This window comes from Microtus ochrogaster, chromosome 21 (assembly GCF_000317375.1).
Source record: "Microtus ochrogaster isolate Prairie Vole_2 chromosome 21, MicOch1.0, whole genome shotgun sequence".
Classification (NCBI taxonomy): Eukaryota; Metazoa; Chordata; class Mammalia; order Rodentia; family Cricetidae; genus Microtus; species Microtus ochrogaster.
The window spans coordinates 29,219,852-29,238,246 of NC_022022.1; positions in this window are offsets into that span (position 1 = coordinate 29,219,852).

An 18,395-nucleotide genomic window follows, 5' to 3' on the forward strand; every position below is an offset into this window, starting at 1 on the left:
CATTTATAGAAGTAAAGCTCCCTGTCTTCATGGAAGAGTGCAGATGTAAGGAATTACCACTTAACAGCATGTAGGGTCCCTCATATGGTTTCGAAATCCTTAATGTTCAGGGATGATATATCCAAAGATAATGCTCTATTGGTATTCTTCTAAGATTGACGTTCTCCATTTTCAGAATCAGACATGTATTGTGGCATGTACGTGTACTGTTAAGAGCTCAAAGGCTAGATACAGTTACATAGTCTATCCTTTCTAGAGGCAATTTTTGTCATAGAGACAATTTTTTTAAAAAAAAATCAGGCACGACCATGAAGTCAGAAAATTATACTCCAGGGACCAGTGATATGGCTCAGTAGGCAAAGACTCTTGATAACTGGTTCTGGCAATCTGAGTTTGATACCCAGAACTGCATGGTGGAAAGAGAGAACTCGCTCCCTTAAGTTTCTCTCTGACGTCTACATGTGTGCCAGGTAATGAGTGCACCTCAATACAGTGAATTAATAAAGCTTAATTTTCACAATGGGGCTTTGTATTCCAAACCTAGCTTAGATTTACTTGCTTTTATCAGGATAATTTCGTCTGTATCTTATCTGACCGTTATTTTTGTAAAAGAAGTTATGTTATTCCCCACTGCAAAGATCCATGAACAACTCAGATGAATTAACAGGTCTTAACTTTTCAGTATATTGTAAATCCTCTATGAGGAGAAGTTTTATACTTATTGTTATTGCCTATGTGGTTTTATCCTGAAATAATGACGACCACCACTTTCAGGTTGTTTTCAAAATGTAAGTTGAAAATAATGTGCTGTTCCTGGTGGAGAAGTTCACCTTACTTGTACATGATAGCATTCTAAATCATATACAAACAATATGTTAGAAGCAATTAAACAATCGAGTTAACTTCAAAACTTGTAATCTGTATAGACATGAAATTTTTATTAAAATAATATAATCTGTAAACCACTTGGTGTTTCCATACAACATTCTTCTCATTCCTCTCAGAATGGCATCTTTATGTTCATAATCTGAGCAATTTGTTTTTTTGTTGTTTTTTTTTTGTTGTTGTTGTTTTTTGGTTTTTCGAGACAGGGTTTCTCTGTAGCTTTGGTGCCTGTCCTGGCACTAGCTCTTGTAGACCAGGCTGGCCTCGAACTCCCAGAGATCCCCCTGCCTCTGCCTCCCAAGTGCTGGGATTAAAGGCGTGCGCCACCACCGCCCGGCCAATCTGAGCAATTTGTAATTAGGACAATAATATCTAATCCACAAGGTTTCAAAGACTATAAAAAGGCAACATAAGCAAAAAAATTGAATGGTATTTGAAAATGTGTGTATAGAGTTTATGGGCAACAATATTAGGGAGTAAGTCATCATAAGCTAGCATTAAGAAATTGATCCCCCAAAACTACTAAAAAATAAAAAAGTGAAAGACATAAAGTTCACAGGGAATGAATTTAAAATGATTAACAGATTGTATGGGATTTTCTTTTTAAAAAATTCACTCTACAGCAGATTTTCCCCTAAAATAACTTTCTGCAATAACAAGTCGAACTCTTTTCTTGTTTTATATTCTATTGTTGTTATTTAGATGCCTATTTGTTTTCTAATGAAAGATAGAAAGGATGAGAATTCACATGAGAGGGGATCTGGGGAAGATCTTGGACAAGTCGAAGGAGGGGAAACAGTAATCAGCATATATTGTTCAGAAAATCTATTTACTATAAAAGAAAAATAGGGGAAAAAAGTCAAAAGTGAGAGTGAAGTAGCAGTGAACACAGTCAAGAGCAGAGAAAGAAAAGAGCACAGGGAGGCAAAGGTGGAGGACACAGTGTGGAGAGAGAGCAATGCTGTTTAACATCAGGGGCTGCATCTGGGCTCCTCCCCAGCACCTTCCATCAACATATGTGAATCTTAAAAGTCTTCTGTCATTATATTTCTTCATGCCATTTTCTAGTCAGTGCACACACACACACACACACACACACACACACAGAGAGAGAAAGAGACACACACATACATACTACCTTCTCATATGCTGCTCCCAGTGTATTAAAATTGAAATATTTATAGCTAAATTTGAGTTTTCTGTTATTGATATATTTCTTCTAGTTGAACTGAAAATATATGTTTAGGATATACTTAACTATGCGTATAACTATGGACACACATGATTCTGAAACAACTGTATACATGAAAAGATAATTTTATTTATCCAGTTGATTGAATATAAAAAGTAAAGTCATGAGGGATGCCCCTCTGTATGCTGTAAATATGTTTTTTTTAATTTATTTATTTATTAAGGATTTCTGCCTCCTCCCCGCCACTGCCTCCCATTTCCCTCCCCCTTCCCCGATCAAGTCCCTCTCCCTCATCAGCTTGAAGAGCAATCAGGGTTCCCTGACCTGTGGGAAGTCCAAGGACCACCCACCTCCATCCAGGTTTAGTAAGTTGAGCATCCAAACTGCCTAGGCTCCCCCAAAGCCAGTATGTGCAGTAGGATCAAAAACCCATTGCCATTGTTCTTGAGTTCTCAGTAGTCCTCATTGTCTGCTATGTAAGTCCGGTTTTATCCCATGCTTTTTCAGACCCAGGCTAGCTGGTCTTGGTGAATTCCCGATAGATCATCCCCATTGTCTCAGTGTGTGGGTGTACCCCTAGCGGTCCTGAGTTCCTTGCTCGGGCTCCCCTTCCTTCTGCTCCTGATTTGGACCTTGAGATTTCTGTCCGGTGGTCCAATGTGGGTCTCTGTCTCTGTCTCCTTTCATCGCCTGATGAAGGTTAATATTCAGGAGGATGCCTATATGTTTGTCTTTGGATTCACCTTCTAATTTAGCTTCTCTAGGATCGCGAATTATAAGCTCACTGTGGCGGTTCCTCAGGAAATTCGGGATCAACCTACCCTGGACCCAGCAATACCGCTCTTGGGAATATACCCAAGAGATGCCCTATCATACAACAAAAGTATATGCTCAACTATGTTCATAGCAGCATTGTTTGTAATAGCCAGAACCTGGAAACAACCTAGATGCCCTTCAATGGAAGAATGGATGAAGAAAGTATGGAATATATACACATTAGAGTATTACTCAGCAGTAAAAAAACAAGGACTTCTTGAATTTTGCATACAAATGGATGGAAATAGAAAACACTCTCCTGAGTGAGGTAAGCCAGACCCAAAAAGAGGAACATGGGATGTACTCACTCATATTTGGTTTCTAGCCATAAATAAAGGACTGTGAATATGTTTTATTATCATTGGTTAATAAATAAGCTTCTTTGGTCCATGGCAGGACAGAATAGAGCAAGGTGGGAATTCAGACTAAGAGAATTTTGGGAAGAGGAAAAGCCAGACACAGTTGCCGCCCAGTCTCAGAGGAAGGAAGACGAGAATGCTCAACCACTGAAGCCCACACCCAGCCTCAGCCCAGATAACTTTTAGTGTAGTGTTTAGTAGCAAAGGAAACCACGATATCCTCTGTACCCTTAGCAATTTTTTAGTTGGTGTATGTGTGTATGTTGCCATTAGCTATAGCAAATTTGATAGATTCCTTAGTATTTATTCATCTGTATAATTTACGTTTTGTAGTCTAACATATCTGTTTCTCCGGGTTTTCTACACTGTTTTCTTTGGCGCTTTGCTCACACCTCTGTTTGTGGGCCTTCCGTTCCTGTATGGTATTGAGAATAATCTATAATAGCTGTCTTTTTAGTTTTAAGTGAGTGAGCTTACTAAATAAGAAAACAGGACTGAAAGCATAAGTGGTGAGTACCAGGTAGAGAAAAGTGTCAAATAAATAACAAAACACGATCAAAATAAGTGTTCACAACAGCCAACAGAAATAGCTACGGAAATCCCGTTGAAGATGCCAGCAAGAGACCCATCTCCAGAGTTCCTGATGGAGCAGAGTGTCTCCTTCAATGAAGCTCCCAAGAAAAAAGACAAGTAGTAGCAGGAAATAGATCACAGCATCAAGTAGGGTGTTATGTTCATCCCTGAAATGCCTGGGAGGAGGCTGAGCAGAGCACTCTTGGGTCATAAGCTTTGGGCTCCCTCCCCCCGAAGGCATCTTTTATACCATGGGATTAACCAATAGCAGCTCCTCTTGGAAATGATCTACCTTCTAGCTGTTCCCATGGACACATGTTTGAAACTCTTATCTACTTGCTGCTTTCCTTTATTTTATTTTATTTTTATTTTTTGATACAGATTTATGAGAGAAGCCTGCCTAAAACAGGGAGTTTTGAGGACACTTTGAAGAATATGCTTGGGTCTGAAATGGTGGAGGCAACCCCACTTCCAGAACCAGCTTCTCCGTTAGCGGAAACAGCACATGAAAATTTACCAATATAAAACACATTGCATCTCATTATAGTCCTCTCTTCTTACGTGCACAATAGATGCTTTGGTGGGCTGTGCTGCTGATCCATTTCAAGGCCAAGATATTCATTCTCCTAGCTTCAGGAATGTTTACTCTTGGCAACTTGCAACTGAGTCCCTGTCTGAGAATTGCTTTCAGCTGCAGGAAACTGCCTTGCCCTCTTCCCTAGGGAATCACACATCCAGTAACTGATGTAGGAGCGCAAAGGCCTGGCCCATTGGCTTCAATTGGAAGTAATTCTGTAGGGGCATTCACACTTGAAAACTCCCTGGGGGACTGTATGGGTTGGCTGTTAGAGCTGGGCTCCAGTTCACTTTCACCTTCTTCCCATCGCTGCTTCACAGTTATAGACATGGTACCCTCTGAATATCAGATGCATACAAATGTCAGGTAGGTTAAGAAAAACGACCTTCCCCGTGTGCCGGTTTTTTATGATGAGCCTCCACGTTCCTAGACAGAAAAGACAATTCTTTTCCCATGCACTAGCTCACATCTAGCTAATACCCAGTGGGTGTTTCCATGGGCTTAATCTTCATAATATATTATTCTTCAGGATAGCTTTTGAGATGGGTAACCATATTTCAGTGATGTTAAGATCAGTTAATTATATAAGACGTCATCAATTTGTACCAGCTATTAAGATTAAAAAGAAAATGATTATATAAGCATAGCATACAACATAATTGTTATCGTTCTTTTTAACCTGTGGTTCTTTTTTTAATTAAACACTTCTCAATTGACAATGTAAAAAACAATCTTCTGAATGTGTTTACCTCCTAGCATTTATAACTATTCACTTCCAGTAACAATTCAATCTTGGGACTTTTATTAATTTTCATCTTTGTGATTACTGCCCATTTCAAAGCACTGTTTAATCTTTTTAATTAGTTGCAACACTGTTATAGGCAAAATGGAGATAATGGTTATTTTGCTGCCTTGAGTTCTGGCCAAAACTATATTAAATTCATTTATTGAATTTTATGTGTTAATCTCAAAGATGCATCTACACTGTAAGGGGTTCTGTATCTTGCTACGAATGTGTTCATGGTTTGAAGCCCTACTTCCCTGAAATTTGAATACTTCAGAAAAGTTAGCAGGAAGTTGGACAAATTGATACAATGACAGCGATTGCTCTTCACAATGTTTACCTCAGCCACACAACCATCTAATCCTTGACCACCACTTTGGGTACCCTAAGATTTCTTTTCATTTGTCCGTCCTGTAGTAACCTTACCTGGCTCCTGTTTGTCACACTACTCCATGTGCACAGGCATGTCTCATTTCAGTGTAGGAATTACTGTGTAGTTATTTTGAGGACATTTAAAATAAGAATTAGAAACTGAAATTTAAGTTAAATCATTTTGCTGGATTGTGGTGATGTAATGTAAATGACGAAGGGAAGCCACATTTGAGTGAATAGGCTCATTCCGTATATGGTTGTTTCCACGTGTTTGAACAATATCAGATACGTCAAGATGTCAACGCCACTGACAGGTGGGTGTCAGGATTCAATGAGCGTCACTGTTAGCTGCATCTTGATTTCCAAAAGTTATAATGTGAAAACTTTCTCTTAGGTGAAATGAAATCGGGTGTTGTTAGCATGAAGCAAAGATTATCTACTGCCGCAGTCAGTGATAGGCCTGTGTTAGAGCCATGGTGATCTGACCAGGCTGTTAGGGCAAAGCTATAATGCCTGATGCCAATATATCAGAGCAATAAATGAATAAATTCATCAATCAGTTACTGTGGGCTTGAGTTGTCATATTTATAGTCAAGTCCTGTACTGTTAAATGACAGACAGGATCTGGAAAACCAGAAACTGGACTTTAGAACAAAGAGTGGTGAGTTAAGCACAGCATTTGAGACATTAATAAATGTAGGTAAGATCAAAACAATTGGGCAAGCTTAATAAGATTCTTGTGGAAGAAGGGAATATTGAGGGATATTTGCAATTCTGGGTACAGATTTTATTTGAAGCTATAGAGATTATCATATTCACTCAGAAACCTTATAAGTCAGTGAACTTCTGTAAGTATTTTTAAGGAAACATTGGTCATATCTGATGTAGGAAAAAAATCATCAGAAGAGACCCTTGTAAATTTACCCCTGAGAATTTGAAAGTGAGCCATTGCAGCAAGAGATGCATGGACAGGAGTCCTGAGGCAATGGCTGGTTTCAAGCTGTGGCAGATTATATTACTGGCATTAATCAGGCATGTGTATCATGATGCCCTGCACACTGCTTAAGGCCATGAAGCTTTATTTAGAAAATGTAGATTTGCATTTAGTTGGTAGATTTATTTATTTATTATTCATTTCAAATCCTTATAAGTGCAGGGACTTAGTCTCTTACTAGAATTGATTTTGCTATTTTAGTGTGTACATTTTAGCAGTGATTTTACATATACATATATGAGTGCATATATATATATATGTGTGTGTGTGTGTGTGTGTGTTTTAGTAGTGAATATACATATACACACAGTTAATGATAGAGCTGAAATTGAACCTAGACTGGTGTGAATCAAAAATCAGCACTATAATATGCTATGAATACTGATTTCAATAAATATATCAATTATTATTCAATTGCTATACACACATATTAAGTTTTATGATTCTCAATATAGTCATTAAAAGAGGTTTTTAATCTTCCCCAAATCTATTCATATCTTTGGATTCAGAATCAATTTAGATGATTCCTAGATAAAACATTTTAATAATATTCATCAGGAAACTTTTGCATTGTTAAGAATATGATGATGAAAAAATACATATAGGATCTATAAGACCATATAGTAACAAGAGATGCTGAATGTATTATAATGTGAAAATTCGTTTGAAGAGCATTGTTACTATTATCTGTGCATTAGGGAGACTAGAATATAAATTAATTAAAAACAGAATGATTTTAGTCTATCTGAATAAGAATGAATTCACTGAAATATAAAATAGCTATTCACTAAATCACAATTACTTCCTTCAACCTGTAACAGGGCAAATTCACTCTGGATTCTGTACTCTGCATACTGTTTAAATATATTGGAATTTAGAAGGTAGTTTAGTGAACAGACAGTACAGGCTAGTGTTAGCTTGAAGCAAAATGATATTCTGTTCCAACTATAAATAAATAAAGAGAAAAACATTTCTTTAACTTTAAAATTTCTTGTTCTGCCCAAATTGTCCAAGAATATAACTTGCAAAGAAAAACCAAACATAAACTTTGAATAAAGTCAATCTCCAAAGTAATGTGATGGTGGTTTCCTGACGGTTATGTGGTGGGCTGCCTTCTCTGTCTGGTAATCTGTTGAGGAAAAAGACCACGTCCACCTGTTTTTAGTTACCATATCTGACAACTGAGGAAACCGTCATCATCAACAGATTAACAATCAAATCATTCGGCAAATAAATTTTTCCAGTGCTCAGTAGCAAAGAGTAATTTCCAGAGACTCAAGAAGCATCTTAGTCTTTCATTTTTAGCCTCACAATATAAACATAGGGGGATCAGCTTCAATAGTTCATAGACCACTGCCAAGAAAATCAAGATAAAGTGGGCCATCCATGCAGGACGATGTGTAAGAAAGGACCACCCTTGATAACTGGAAGCAAGATGTCGAGGCTGTAACTAAAGCACTTCTGTAGATTCTATTGCCAAGGAAAACCCAAAGTCAGCTCAAGAGCCTCATTTCTTACCTTATTGGGGTAGAACTGATAAAACATTGCATAGATTTGAGGTTATTTAACATTCATTTTGTTGACATAAGACTTGTCTATATTTCTGGGCTCATTCATACATGTATACAGTGAACACTGGTCACGTCTATCTAGCATTCTTTCATTTTTGCCCTCACCTCTTCCTTGCACCCTGTCCCTTCCTATACAATTATTATTCTACTTTGGGTTTACTTTCCTTTTTATTATTAATTTTTGGCTTGTTTCTACATATGAAAGGCAGCATGCAGTACTACTTTTTCTTTGACTTATTTTGCATAGCATGATTCCTCCAGTTCTGCTTTATAACCTACTGGACATTCCTGTTATTGACCTGCCTGTTAATGTCTTTACTTGTCACTAATTCTCTTATTTATTCTTTTCCTTTCTAGATTTGCAGGTTATTTAACTATTCTTTTGTTAGGTCATGATTTGTAAATACCCAAATACTACCCCCATTTTAATTCTATTGTCTTTTAGTATTTCTCAGTGTTTCACAGTGAAAGGTTTTAATTTGATGACATTGTCAATCAATTTTTTTCTTTAAGTTTTATATGCTGGGTGGTATTGATTTCATATTGAAGAAATTTGACAAATATGTCTCAGCCCACTTGCCAAGCCAGCGTCAATACTGGTAAATCACATAGCTGGTATGTACCCTTGATATCATGTGAACGCATAATTAACTTTTGATTTTTCATCCTGACAATATCTATCCCTGCCCTCTTATCATGGGGAAAATTCTGGATAAAATATAATCTGAAGGACAGTAAACAAAATATATGTTAAGGTCATCTAAACACAAGTTGAAGCAATAGAAACCAAAAGAGGTGTGGCTTAGTATCTCAGATGGGATTGTGGAACAGAGAACACACAGGTAAAGCAAGAACATTGAGAAAATCTGAGCTTCAGTTAGAAATAATTTATTTATATTGATTCATTAGTTGTGGCAGGTATAGGCACTAATATAGCATTCGTAACTGAAAATACCAATGGCGAAATTATGACAACCCTCCTTACTTTCTTCACAATGTATCTGTACCTAAGTATGTTCTAAAATGAAGTTTACTAGAAAACATACTTTTTATCTCTATCCACTGCAAATGCTCGAAAACAAGTAACCCAGCAACAAGGACTGTCCCAGAACCAGTGACCAATGTCTTAGAGATTGAAAATGTTTTCTGTAGGTTTTGATCAATATTGGAATTCTTTTTTGTTTGCAAATTTAAATAAGGTGAGCAAATATAAAGCAGCAATGCCATTTCCTGTGTGCTGCATTTATGACTCGAGCTTCGCTGTGATTGGGTGCAGCCAGACCAGTATTTTCTGCACATTAAACAGCATAGTCACTAACCCATAAACAGCATCCCATTTCTCAAAGAAGGAGATACCAACCAATATCTCTCTAGGTCAGTAGCATATATGAACCCAACCTTAGCTTAGCTGCAATCTATTGCCACAATAGTATACAAAAATGTTATAGTCAGAGAAGCCTTGAGCTCTGTCTATCATGTTGGGTATTTCTGCTGGTTAACATGTTTTAGAGTAGAGATTTAAAAATGACCTTTTCCTTTTTATTTTGCAGGAGTTGTTGTTGCTGTTTATTTGTTTCTATAGATGAAGCATCAAAACACAGAAGCTGATGTGTCAAAGTAAACGGAGACAGCATCCAACACAAGGCAGGCAGTGTTGTGTTTTCCTGTTGTTGTTGCAGCAATATATTGATGTGTGCACCATGGCCAGGGCCATGTTTGCCGAGTGTCAGAGTCAATAGTTGCTCAGCATCCTGTGTAAATTCCCATCACTACTCCTCCCCAAGTTCTTCACCTAGGCAGCAGCATCTCCTTTCTGCTCACTTCTGCTTGGTATTCAGTTTAGGGATTTTTAAATGTATGCGGAGTCAGAGATGGTATATTGATTCCTAAAATTCATATATCACCAGTGGCAGTAATGACGGCTGCCTATAGCTGCTGCTGCAAAGGGTACAAAAAACATCTATTGGCAGATTTTTCTCTCAATTTTTTGAGTAATTGGAATTAGGAAATATTTTCAGCTTTAAGGAATCAACTGGATATTTCAACCAATGAGGGTAGGGAAATTACCGGAGATGCCTGACAGTGGTTTGAAATTTTTATGGAAATCTTATGGAAAAAGAAGCTCATGCTTCACACGACTGTTTGTTATAAGGAAACATCTTCTCCATGCTTGTTCTTTTACACTTAATGCCCAACCCTGCCTCTTTAGCTTTCTACATAGTATTATTTGGCTTCATAATATTTGTGTTCAAAATACAATAACTTTCTTAAAGCAAGCAAGAATGAAAACAAATCTGCCCATAGGACCCAGCATGTGTTTTCAATTTCAGACATGCCTTTTGCATGTGGTTTTACGTACGTAAAGGTGACCTCTGTGTCAGACCTGTCAGGTTGCCTGTATCTCACATCCCTGAACTAACTGCAGCCTCTCACTTGGCATGTTGGTGAAAACAGCTCTGCTTTTCTGCTCTGCGTTTCCAGTAAGCCCGTGCTTTCCCTTTGCATGCGACGTAAATGAAAACCATGATTCCCCACGAAACCACTGCCCTATATCAAGCAGACACACACACCCTGGCCCAGGGTGATTATTATCTTTATATTATTATGCAGCCCTACAGCTGATGACCATATGAACCAAACTGAAGAATAACATGCACAATAAGAGCAGTTTGATAAGTCTGTAGATTTTGATATAGTTTATGGTTTGTGGTTTGCGTCTATAATGATTTCATATTTCAAATCCTTTGACTAAGCAGTTTTGTACTTTTAAAATGCTAATCTATTGGTTCAAATTCCGTCCTTAGATTAGAAATCTTCAATTATGCATAGCAGTTTAATTTGCTAAATGTTTAATGATATACACATAAATGAACAAACAGAAAACTCCAGCAATAGCAAAGAGACCTCCACAAACCTTACAAATAATTGTCTCACTGAATTGAAAATGGAGATTACTCTCTGGGCATTGGAGTCTCATGAAACCATCAATTTGATAAACGCAGAGTATGACCAGAGGAAGTTTAATTGATGCTGTGTGGAGGCAAAGTAGAACAACCAGCCCAGAATTCAGGAACTTATCCAGAAAAGCCTTTAGATTTTCAGGACGTGATAAAAATATGAGTAATTGGTGACCAATGTTATACATTTTGAAATTTCCTAATAATGTAAAATGTCAACCACCTGGGTCTCGTTAAAGGCAAAGGTAATACAGAAATGATTGTGGGTAAGGGATTTTTAGTTTTTTAGTTTAATGTTTTGCCTACATGTATGTATGTGCATTGTGTGTGTCTTTCTGGTGCCAGGGTCATCGATGATTGTGAGCTCCCATGGGAATGCTAAAAATTAAACCTGGGCCCTCCAGAAGAGTAACAAATATTCTTAACAACTAATCTTACTGTTCCACCCAGATTGGGGATTTTTAAAGACCAAGTGGTCTCAAAACTAGCTCTAAAAATGACTAGCAATAATGAATATTTTCTTCTTGCTTTATCATGCATGGCTACTTTATTAGCCAATATTTGCTGATAAATTTTAAAGCTAGGTTTTCTATTACATATCATAAGAATGATGAGTTACGATTAAACTATAACATGTATATTGCTATCACAAAAACTAGATATTAAACAGATATTAATTATTGAAATTTTTATTTTCAGTGTTTGGTAAAAGACAAATATCTTCATGTATCTGAAGATCGATTCCAATCCATCAGACAAGTTGAAGGAATTGGTTTTGCTGTCTAAATAATTGCAATAATTTCATTATAGTTACATTTAAATATGAAAGAACATTTGGGCAACTCGAATTCAGGTTTATGAACAGGTCTGACAGAAACCTTATTCACTTCAGTTTTCTCTCAGACTAACAATGATGTCTTCTTCTATCTATTAATACTAGATAATTCACCATCAGTGTGTGACTACTCACTACTTAACTCCTAGGTAATTTATTTTGATAAATTTTGAGTTTGAAAGTCCATGGCTGGTTTCTGTTGTCTTGGCTGACCCCTATGTATATACTAGTGTTGTTAAATATTTTGTCTAAAATGGTTTCATAGAATTCTCTGCCTTCAACTATGTAGGTATACTGATTATTATAAATTCTGTTTTACCACAATGCCTACAGAAACTGTGTTAAATGAATATCTGCTTTCTTGAACCTAGTTCTGCTAAAGTTATCCAGTATTCTTTAATCAACCATAAAATGATTTTTTGAATTATAAAAGATTGCTTCTTTATATGACATTTGTATTTTAAACAAAATTTATGTACCTGTGGGCTAGGGGTACATCTATTTTGAGGTACTATTTTGTGGCAAAATAGTAATGTAATAAAATTTTTGTTATTCATTCAGTAACCTTCCTTATTTCTGAACCTGACTTCAAATTGTGTTTGTTATTGTCTCCCTTCCCAAAATATGGATATCTAAAATGTAAGAAAAGGCTCAAGCTTCACAATCCATCTCCAGTGCATTTCCATTTGACACAAAACAGTATGCATATGTGCTCCTCCTATTGTAAGATTTTTATCTAATTTCATATGTAAGTTTACATTCTGTCACTCTTTCTGCCCTTGGAGATTTTCCCTCATGACCATAATTTTTTATAAAAACACCTTCAAAACACATGGACACACTGCATGTTCTTTAGGTAATGGATTATTGTGTTTTTAAATTTTTTATTATTTAAGAATTCAATACTTGAATATACTGCGTTTTATAAATCCACCCCTTTTCAACATCCCTCTAATTTTTCCTTTTTAGACTACATTCTCTGCCAACTCCATGAGCTCATTTTAAGTCTTGAGGCCACGGCATCCGTATAGTGCTGCCTGTGTGTGTGTATGGCTGTAGACTAGAATTGGCAATCTCAAGAACTTTTTCTCTTCTCAGCCATCAAATGCTAAAAGATCAAATGCTCCTTCCTAAGGATTCTTTATGTTCTTAAAGTACTTTTTCTCTAAGACTCTATAGAATTAGGCTCCAGGATGGCCTCAAAGCTGCTGATTCCAGAACTGTCATCACCACACATACTCAGGCCCATTTTTGAGGCTGCAATCAACAGGTGCACTACAGTGGTTCTGAGTTTGGGACTCAGTCCCATAGAAACAGATTACAAATGGACCCACCTACCTATTCAGGCAAAAGGCCAACCTGCTTAAGACCCCAGAAATGAGCCAATCTTTGCACCATGCTTGATTGCCAGCACAGAACTGGGTGGGGTAACGGGCAAAGAGTTTTCCTGAATAAAGCCAGCCTGCAAAGACTTAAAAGCCACTACTTCTTCAAAGGTTCAGACACACATACACACACACACACACACACACACACACACACACAAGGTATGTGAAGTGAAAGAGACCAACCTCACCAAATGGTACATCTACCAAAAATATAAATAATAAATAAATAAAATGTTGGGCATTACTAAAGTTTATCAACAGAGACTAAAATAATATATATCTATTTATGAAAGTAAAAATTTCCAAGTTCATTATTTCTTAAATAGTGGATTAAATATCATGATCAAAAAAGGCTATGAACCAAGATTGTCAAGTTTACAATATTTACAAGGAATTAAGATAAATATTAAAAGGTAAGCAGAATAAGTAGAAGCACATTTGCATGTCATGTATAAACAAAATAAATTTTTTAAATTAATATGTGAAAAATAGACATTCAGACTAAATATGTGAGGACAGATTTTTATAAATGAAATTTCTAAAATTTGCATTTAGCCATAAATTTGAAAGCATCTATTAGCACAACTTTAAAAAGATTTAAAACCACTGTGATAAAACTAAAAAGGAAAAAATATGTAAATATGCAAACAGGACTTGTGATTTTATATGTATCTCTCAGTAATTGATAAAGCATGTATATGAAAGATTAGTGTATGTGGCAAGTAAGATGATGACATATGTGTGACTTACCCTGAGGCATAGGAATGGGGATTACTGCTTACCAATACCAAATGGAAAATAGAACTGTCGGAAGTTTCCTAGATGTAATTTTGGCTTAGTGTTGAGGAGTCAGATCATTGGAGTATAATGTTTCAAGTCCAGAAGAGTAGCACTGTGAAGAAGGAGGCTAAAAATAAATCCCACACCAGCTCAGAATTGAGTATAATAAAGGGTTATTTATTTAGGGGTAGACTCACAGATCACAGTCCTCTGCTTGAATGGGGAATCCAGCAGTCAGAAGAGAGGGAGTGCGTGCTTTACAATGGCATTTATAGTATAAGAGGCTTTGATGAACACATGAAATTTTATTGAAAGTGAGGATCTTTATAGAAGCAAACTAAAGGCACAAGCTATAGAAACTTGAGAAACTATTTCAAATTCCTAAGCCACAAAAGCATTGAATTTGAAACAGGTGAATCATTTTACAACAAATAGTAAATAGACAAAACCAACATAAATCACTAACCAGTAAGTATAGGGTATTTGTAAAGCATGGGAGGTTAATTTTCTGGCCATTGTAGGCTCTTTTTGAGTTTTGCATTAGGCAGAACAGAGAACACTTTGTCAGTATGGCAGGCTAGAACAGCACAGACAGCTTCTCGATAAAACAGTCTGTTGTGCTACTCCCAGAACTTAATTCTGGAGCCTTATCTTGGGAGCAGTGGCCACACAGTTCATGACAATACAATATCAGAGAGATAAGAGGGCTTAGGACAAACGACAGGGCCACAAATCTGTTCTGATGAATGTAAGTGAGTTGCTTTTTAAAAATTATGAGTTATTTTGGTTGCAATAAATTTAGATGCTTTCCAGAACCTGAACAGGTTAATTTTTAAGGTTTTACTTGAGTTCTTTATCTGTAGAAGCATGCAGCCATGGATTTACTCTGCCATTTTTGCAATATCTCAATATGTTCTGTAAGGATGTATAACAAAGAACCACAGGCAGCCAAGGAAAGCTGAGAGCAAGAGAAATAATTTTCCCCAGGGAAGACAAAACCAACTGATTATCCAATGCCTGAAAACATACAAATACAAGTATCTTTATATTTTGAGAATCTCTGTCAGTCTGTCTGTCTCTCTCTCTCTGTCTCTGTCTCTCTCTGTCTCTCTCTGTCTCTGTCTCTCTCTCTCTCACACACACACACATACACATAATAATAATAATTAAAGAAAAATAGGCTATATATTTGAAAGAAAGCAAGGGACGAGGTTTGGAGGAAGGAGGAATGATATATTATAGTCTTAACAAATCAAAAAGTTATTTTAAAAATGCATGTTATTTTTGTAGCACATCTAAGTTTGTTATATAAATGCTCCAAGAAGGAACTTGACATGTATTTCTGTTTGTCAACAGTGCTGACTACAGATGGGTTGTAGACAAATTCCTTCTCAGAAATTCACTTGCTTGACAGGACAAGATTCTGCCATGATTACACCTGGTTCAGTCATTAGTCTGTAAGGAAGAGGGCAGAAGCCCCTGCAGACACACTTGCTATCAAAGACAATTCTGAAAACAGCACAACTTTAAATTCTTACGAAATTGCTAAACGTTTTCCATCTCTACGTGGTTATTGTTAATTACCAGAATAGGTTGCCCCAGACGTAATATTTTGACAATAAGTTCTCAGCACTGCAATAGTAAAATAGCAAGAAGCACTCATTAGAAATCATAGTTCAAATTTTAAAACGCCATCTCCTCTTGAGCTAGGCCTACAGAGAGTGACGTTCCCTCAGGTTGTTGGCTAGTGTTGAATTTCTCAGGCAGTTGCAATGCCACAAAGGGGAAGAGAGGTCTCTGCAGGGCACTGTGCAGCTATGCCGTGATGTCTGGCAGGCTGCAATGTCTGCTCAGAAGATTAATGCAGCTTTGACTTTTGGTAATTTCAATTTATAATGAGTTTATCATCACTGTAACCTCATTACAAGTGATGAAATTTTTGCATTTTTCCACATAGAATCTGAGTCCCGGAGTCTCTTTCCTGGAGAATGCAATCCTAGATGATACTTAAAATTAAATGTAAAAATTAAGTGGGAAAAAAATAAAAACCCATGAAGAAATGGATTTAGTTTGTGTTATTTTGCACTTCGTATGTTCTGCCTTGATTCTGCACACTACTAATTGTTTGAATTGATAATATTTAAAGTTTCAATTTAAAATTTTTTGGTGCATCATCAAGTTCTATAGCTGCTGTTATTTAGAATCTTTGCGTTTTGAAACCAGGAAGAACTGCCTGTACTTGTTCCTTACCAACGTGTCCCAAGTCACTATCTGTGTAAGACCATTATTTAATTTCTGTGTTCTCCTATCTTTGATGTGTGATCTCTACATGAGATTTATAATCCGTGGAATTATGGATGTCAAAAGTGACAACAAAATTCCCCTCGTAGCCCATAAAATATTTACCAAATTTTATTATACGAAATAATAAAACTTTTGTTAGCCCAATTTTTTTCTTAAAGTCCATATTTATATAATTATCTCATACTCAAAAAAGCTGCTTTTCAAAACTGTTTTGATTATTATAAACATCTAAAATAAGATCTGGAAAATGACTTTAAGCTGACTTCTCACTCAACATCAAATTTATATCTGTGCTTTATTTTCCTTGTACAACATTGAAGCAATTGTTATAAATGAGGTATTTAAATGGAACTTAAAGACAGTTTTTCTTTGTAATGTTTTGTTGAAACAGAGCTATGGAGTGTAAGACCCTCATTAAAATCAATATAATATGTTTATGCAGTTAGCTAAATGAACTGGTCAATGTAGGGAGTCTAGACAATCACAGTCTACCTTCAAGTCTTATAGAGTAGTTGAGCTTCTGAAATACTGGAAAGAAACTGGAGATGCACTTAAGGTTTCTGAATCTAACAATAGAAGCCTTTAACATGGTTATGTAAGATGGAGAAATTTCAGTACAGGCATATGAAGGATTGGATGCCAGTTGTTTAGTTATTGAGAGAACTTACAATTCTGTGAAACATTTATGTTTCATCTTGTTTCACTAACACTGCCTCTTCAGTGACTGTAATATGATTTTTTAAAATTCAGTATGAAGAGCTAATATTTTAATACTTGTAATTGAAAGAGAATTATAGCATTCCCCCAATCTTCCTCCCTCCAGCTTGTCCACATTATCCTCACTTGAACCTTTCCCATTTTCCCCATCTCAAGTTGATAGCCTCTTTTCCTTTGATTCTATTTTTACATACATATACATATATCTGCATGCATATATCTGACATATAACTTGCTGAGTCCATTTTTATTATTTTTATGTATATGGTTTTTAGTCTCACCACTTTGCATTGGACAACCAAAAAGAGGCTCACTCTTGGAAAGTCTAGAGTTAGAACACAACAGAAACTTTCCCCCTTCCATGCTAACCTGTCCACTGATGCTGTTCTTGTTTCAGTCTTGTTTGCGCAACCATTTCTATGAACAACTATTTTACAGGAGACACCCTGGTATTCTGACTCTTGCGATCTTTTTGTCTCTTTTTCCATGATGTCCCATGAGCCTTGGATCCAGGAGCTAGAATGTAATTGTATGCTTTGGGGACAGGCATGTGCAAATTATTGATTTCTGAACTGTGTTCAGTTGTGATTTTCTGTGGCTGTCTCTATTTACTGCAAAGAGTAGCTGCTTTGACGAGGGTGGTAGCTGTATTTCTCGGCGTGTGTAAGGATAAGACTTACAGTGGAGGTGCGATGCACACTTCCAAAGGATAGAAGCAACCAACAGTCATATCCAGCTATCCTGGCTAGTTTTATGTCAGTTTGACACGAGTTGGAGTCATCTGAAAGGAAAGAACTTCACTTGAGAAAATGTCTCCATAAGTCCAACTATAAGGTGTTTTCGTAACTAAGATTAATGTGGACAGACCTAGCCCATTAGAGGCGAAGTCGTCCCTGAGTTTTCCTGGATTCTGTAAGAAAGCAGGCTGAGACAGCCATGATGAGCAACCGGTAAGCAGCATCCCTCCAAGGCCTCTGCATCTGCTCTAACCTCCAGGTTCCTGCCCTGTTTGAGTTGCTGTCCTGTGTCCTTTCACTGGTGAACAGTGCTGGAAGTGTGAGCCAAATAATCCCACTCCTCCCCACAATGCTTTTGGTCATGGCGTTTCATCATTACAGTAGTAACCCTAAGTAGGATAGAAATTGGTATCAGGATCATGTGGTATTGATGCAAAACAAGAACATTTTGTTTTGAGGAGGACTGTAAAAGGAATCTGAAATTTTGGGTCAGAGAAGCCACTGAGCATTCAAACCTTAGTGAATTATTCTATGGGTGCTTGGAAGATAAGATC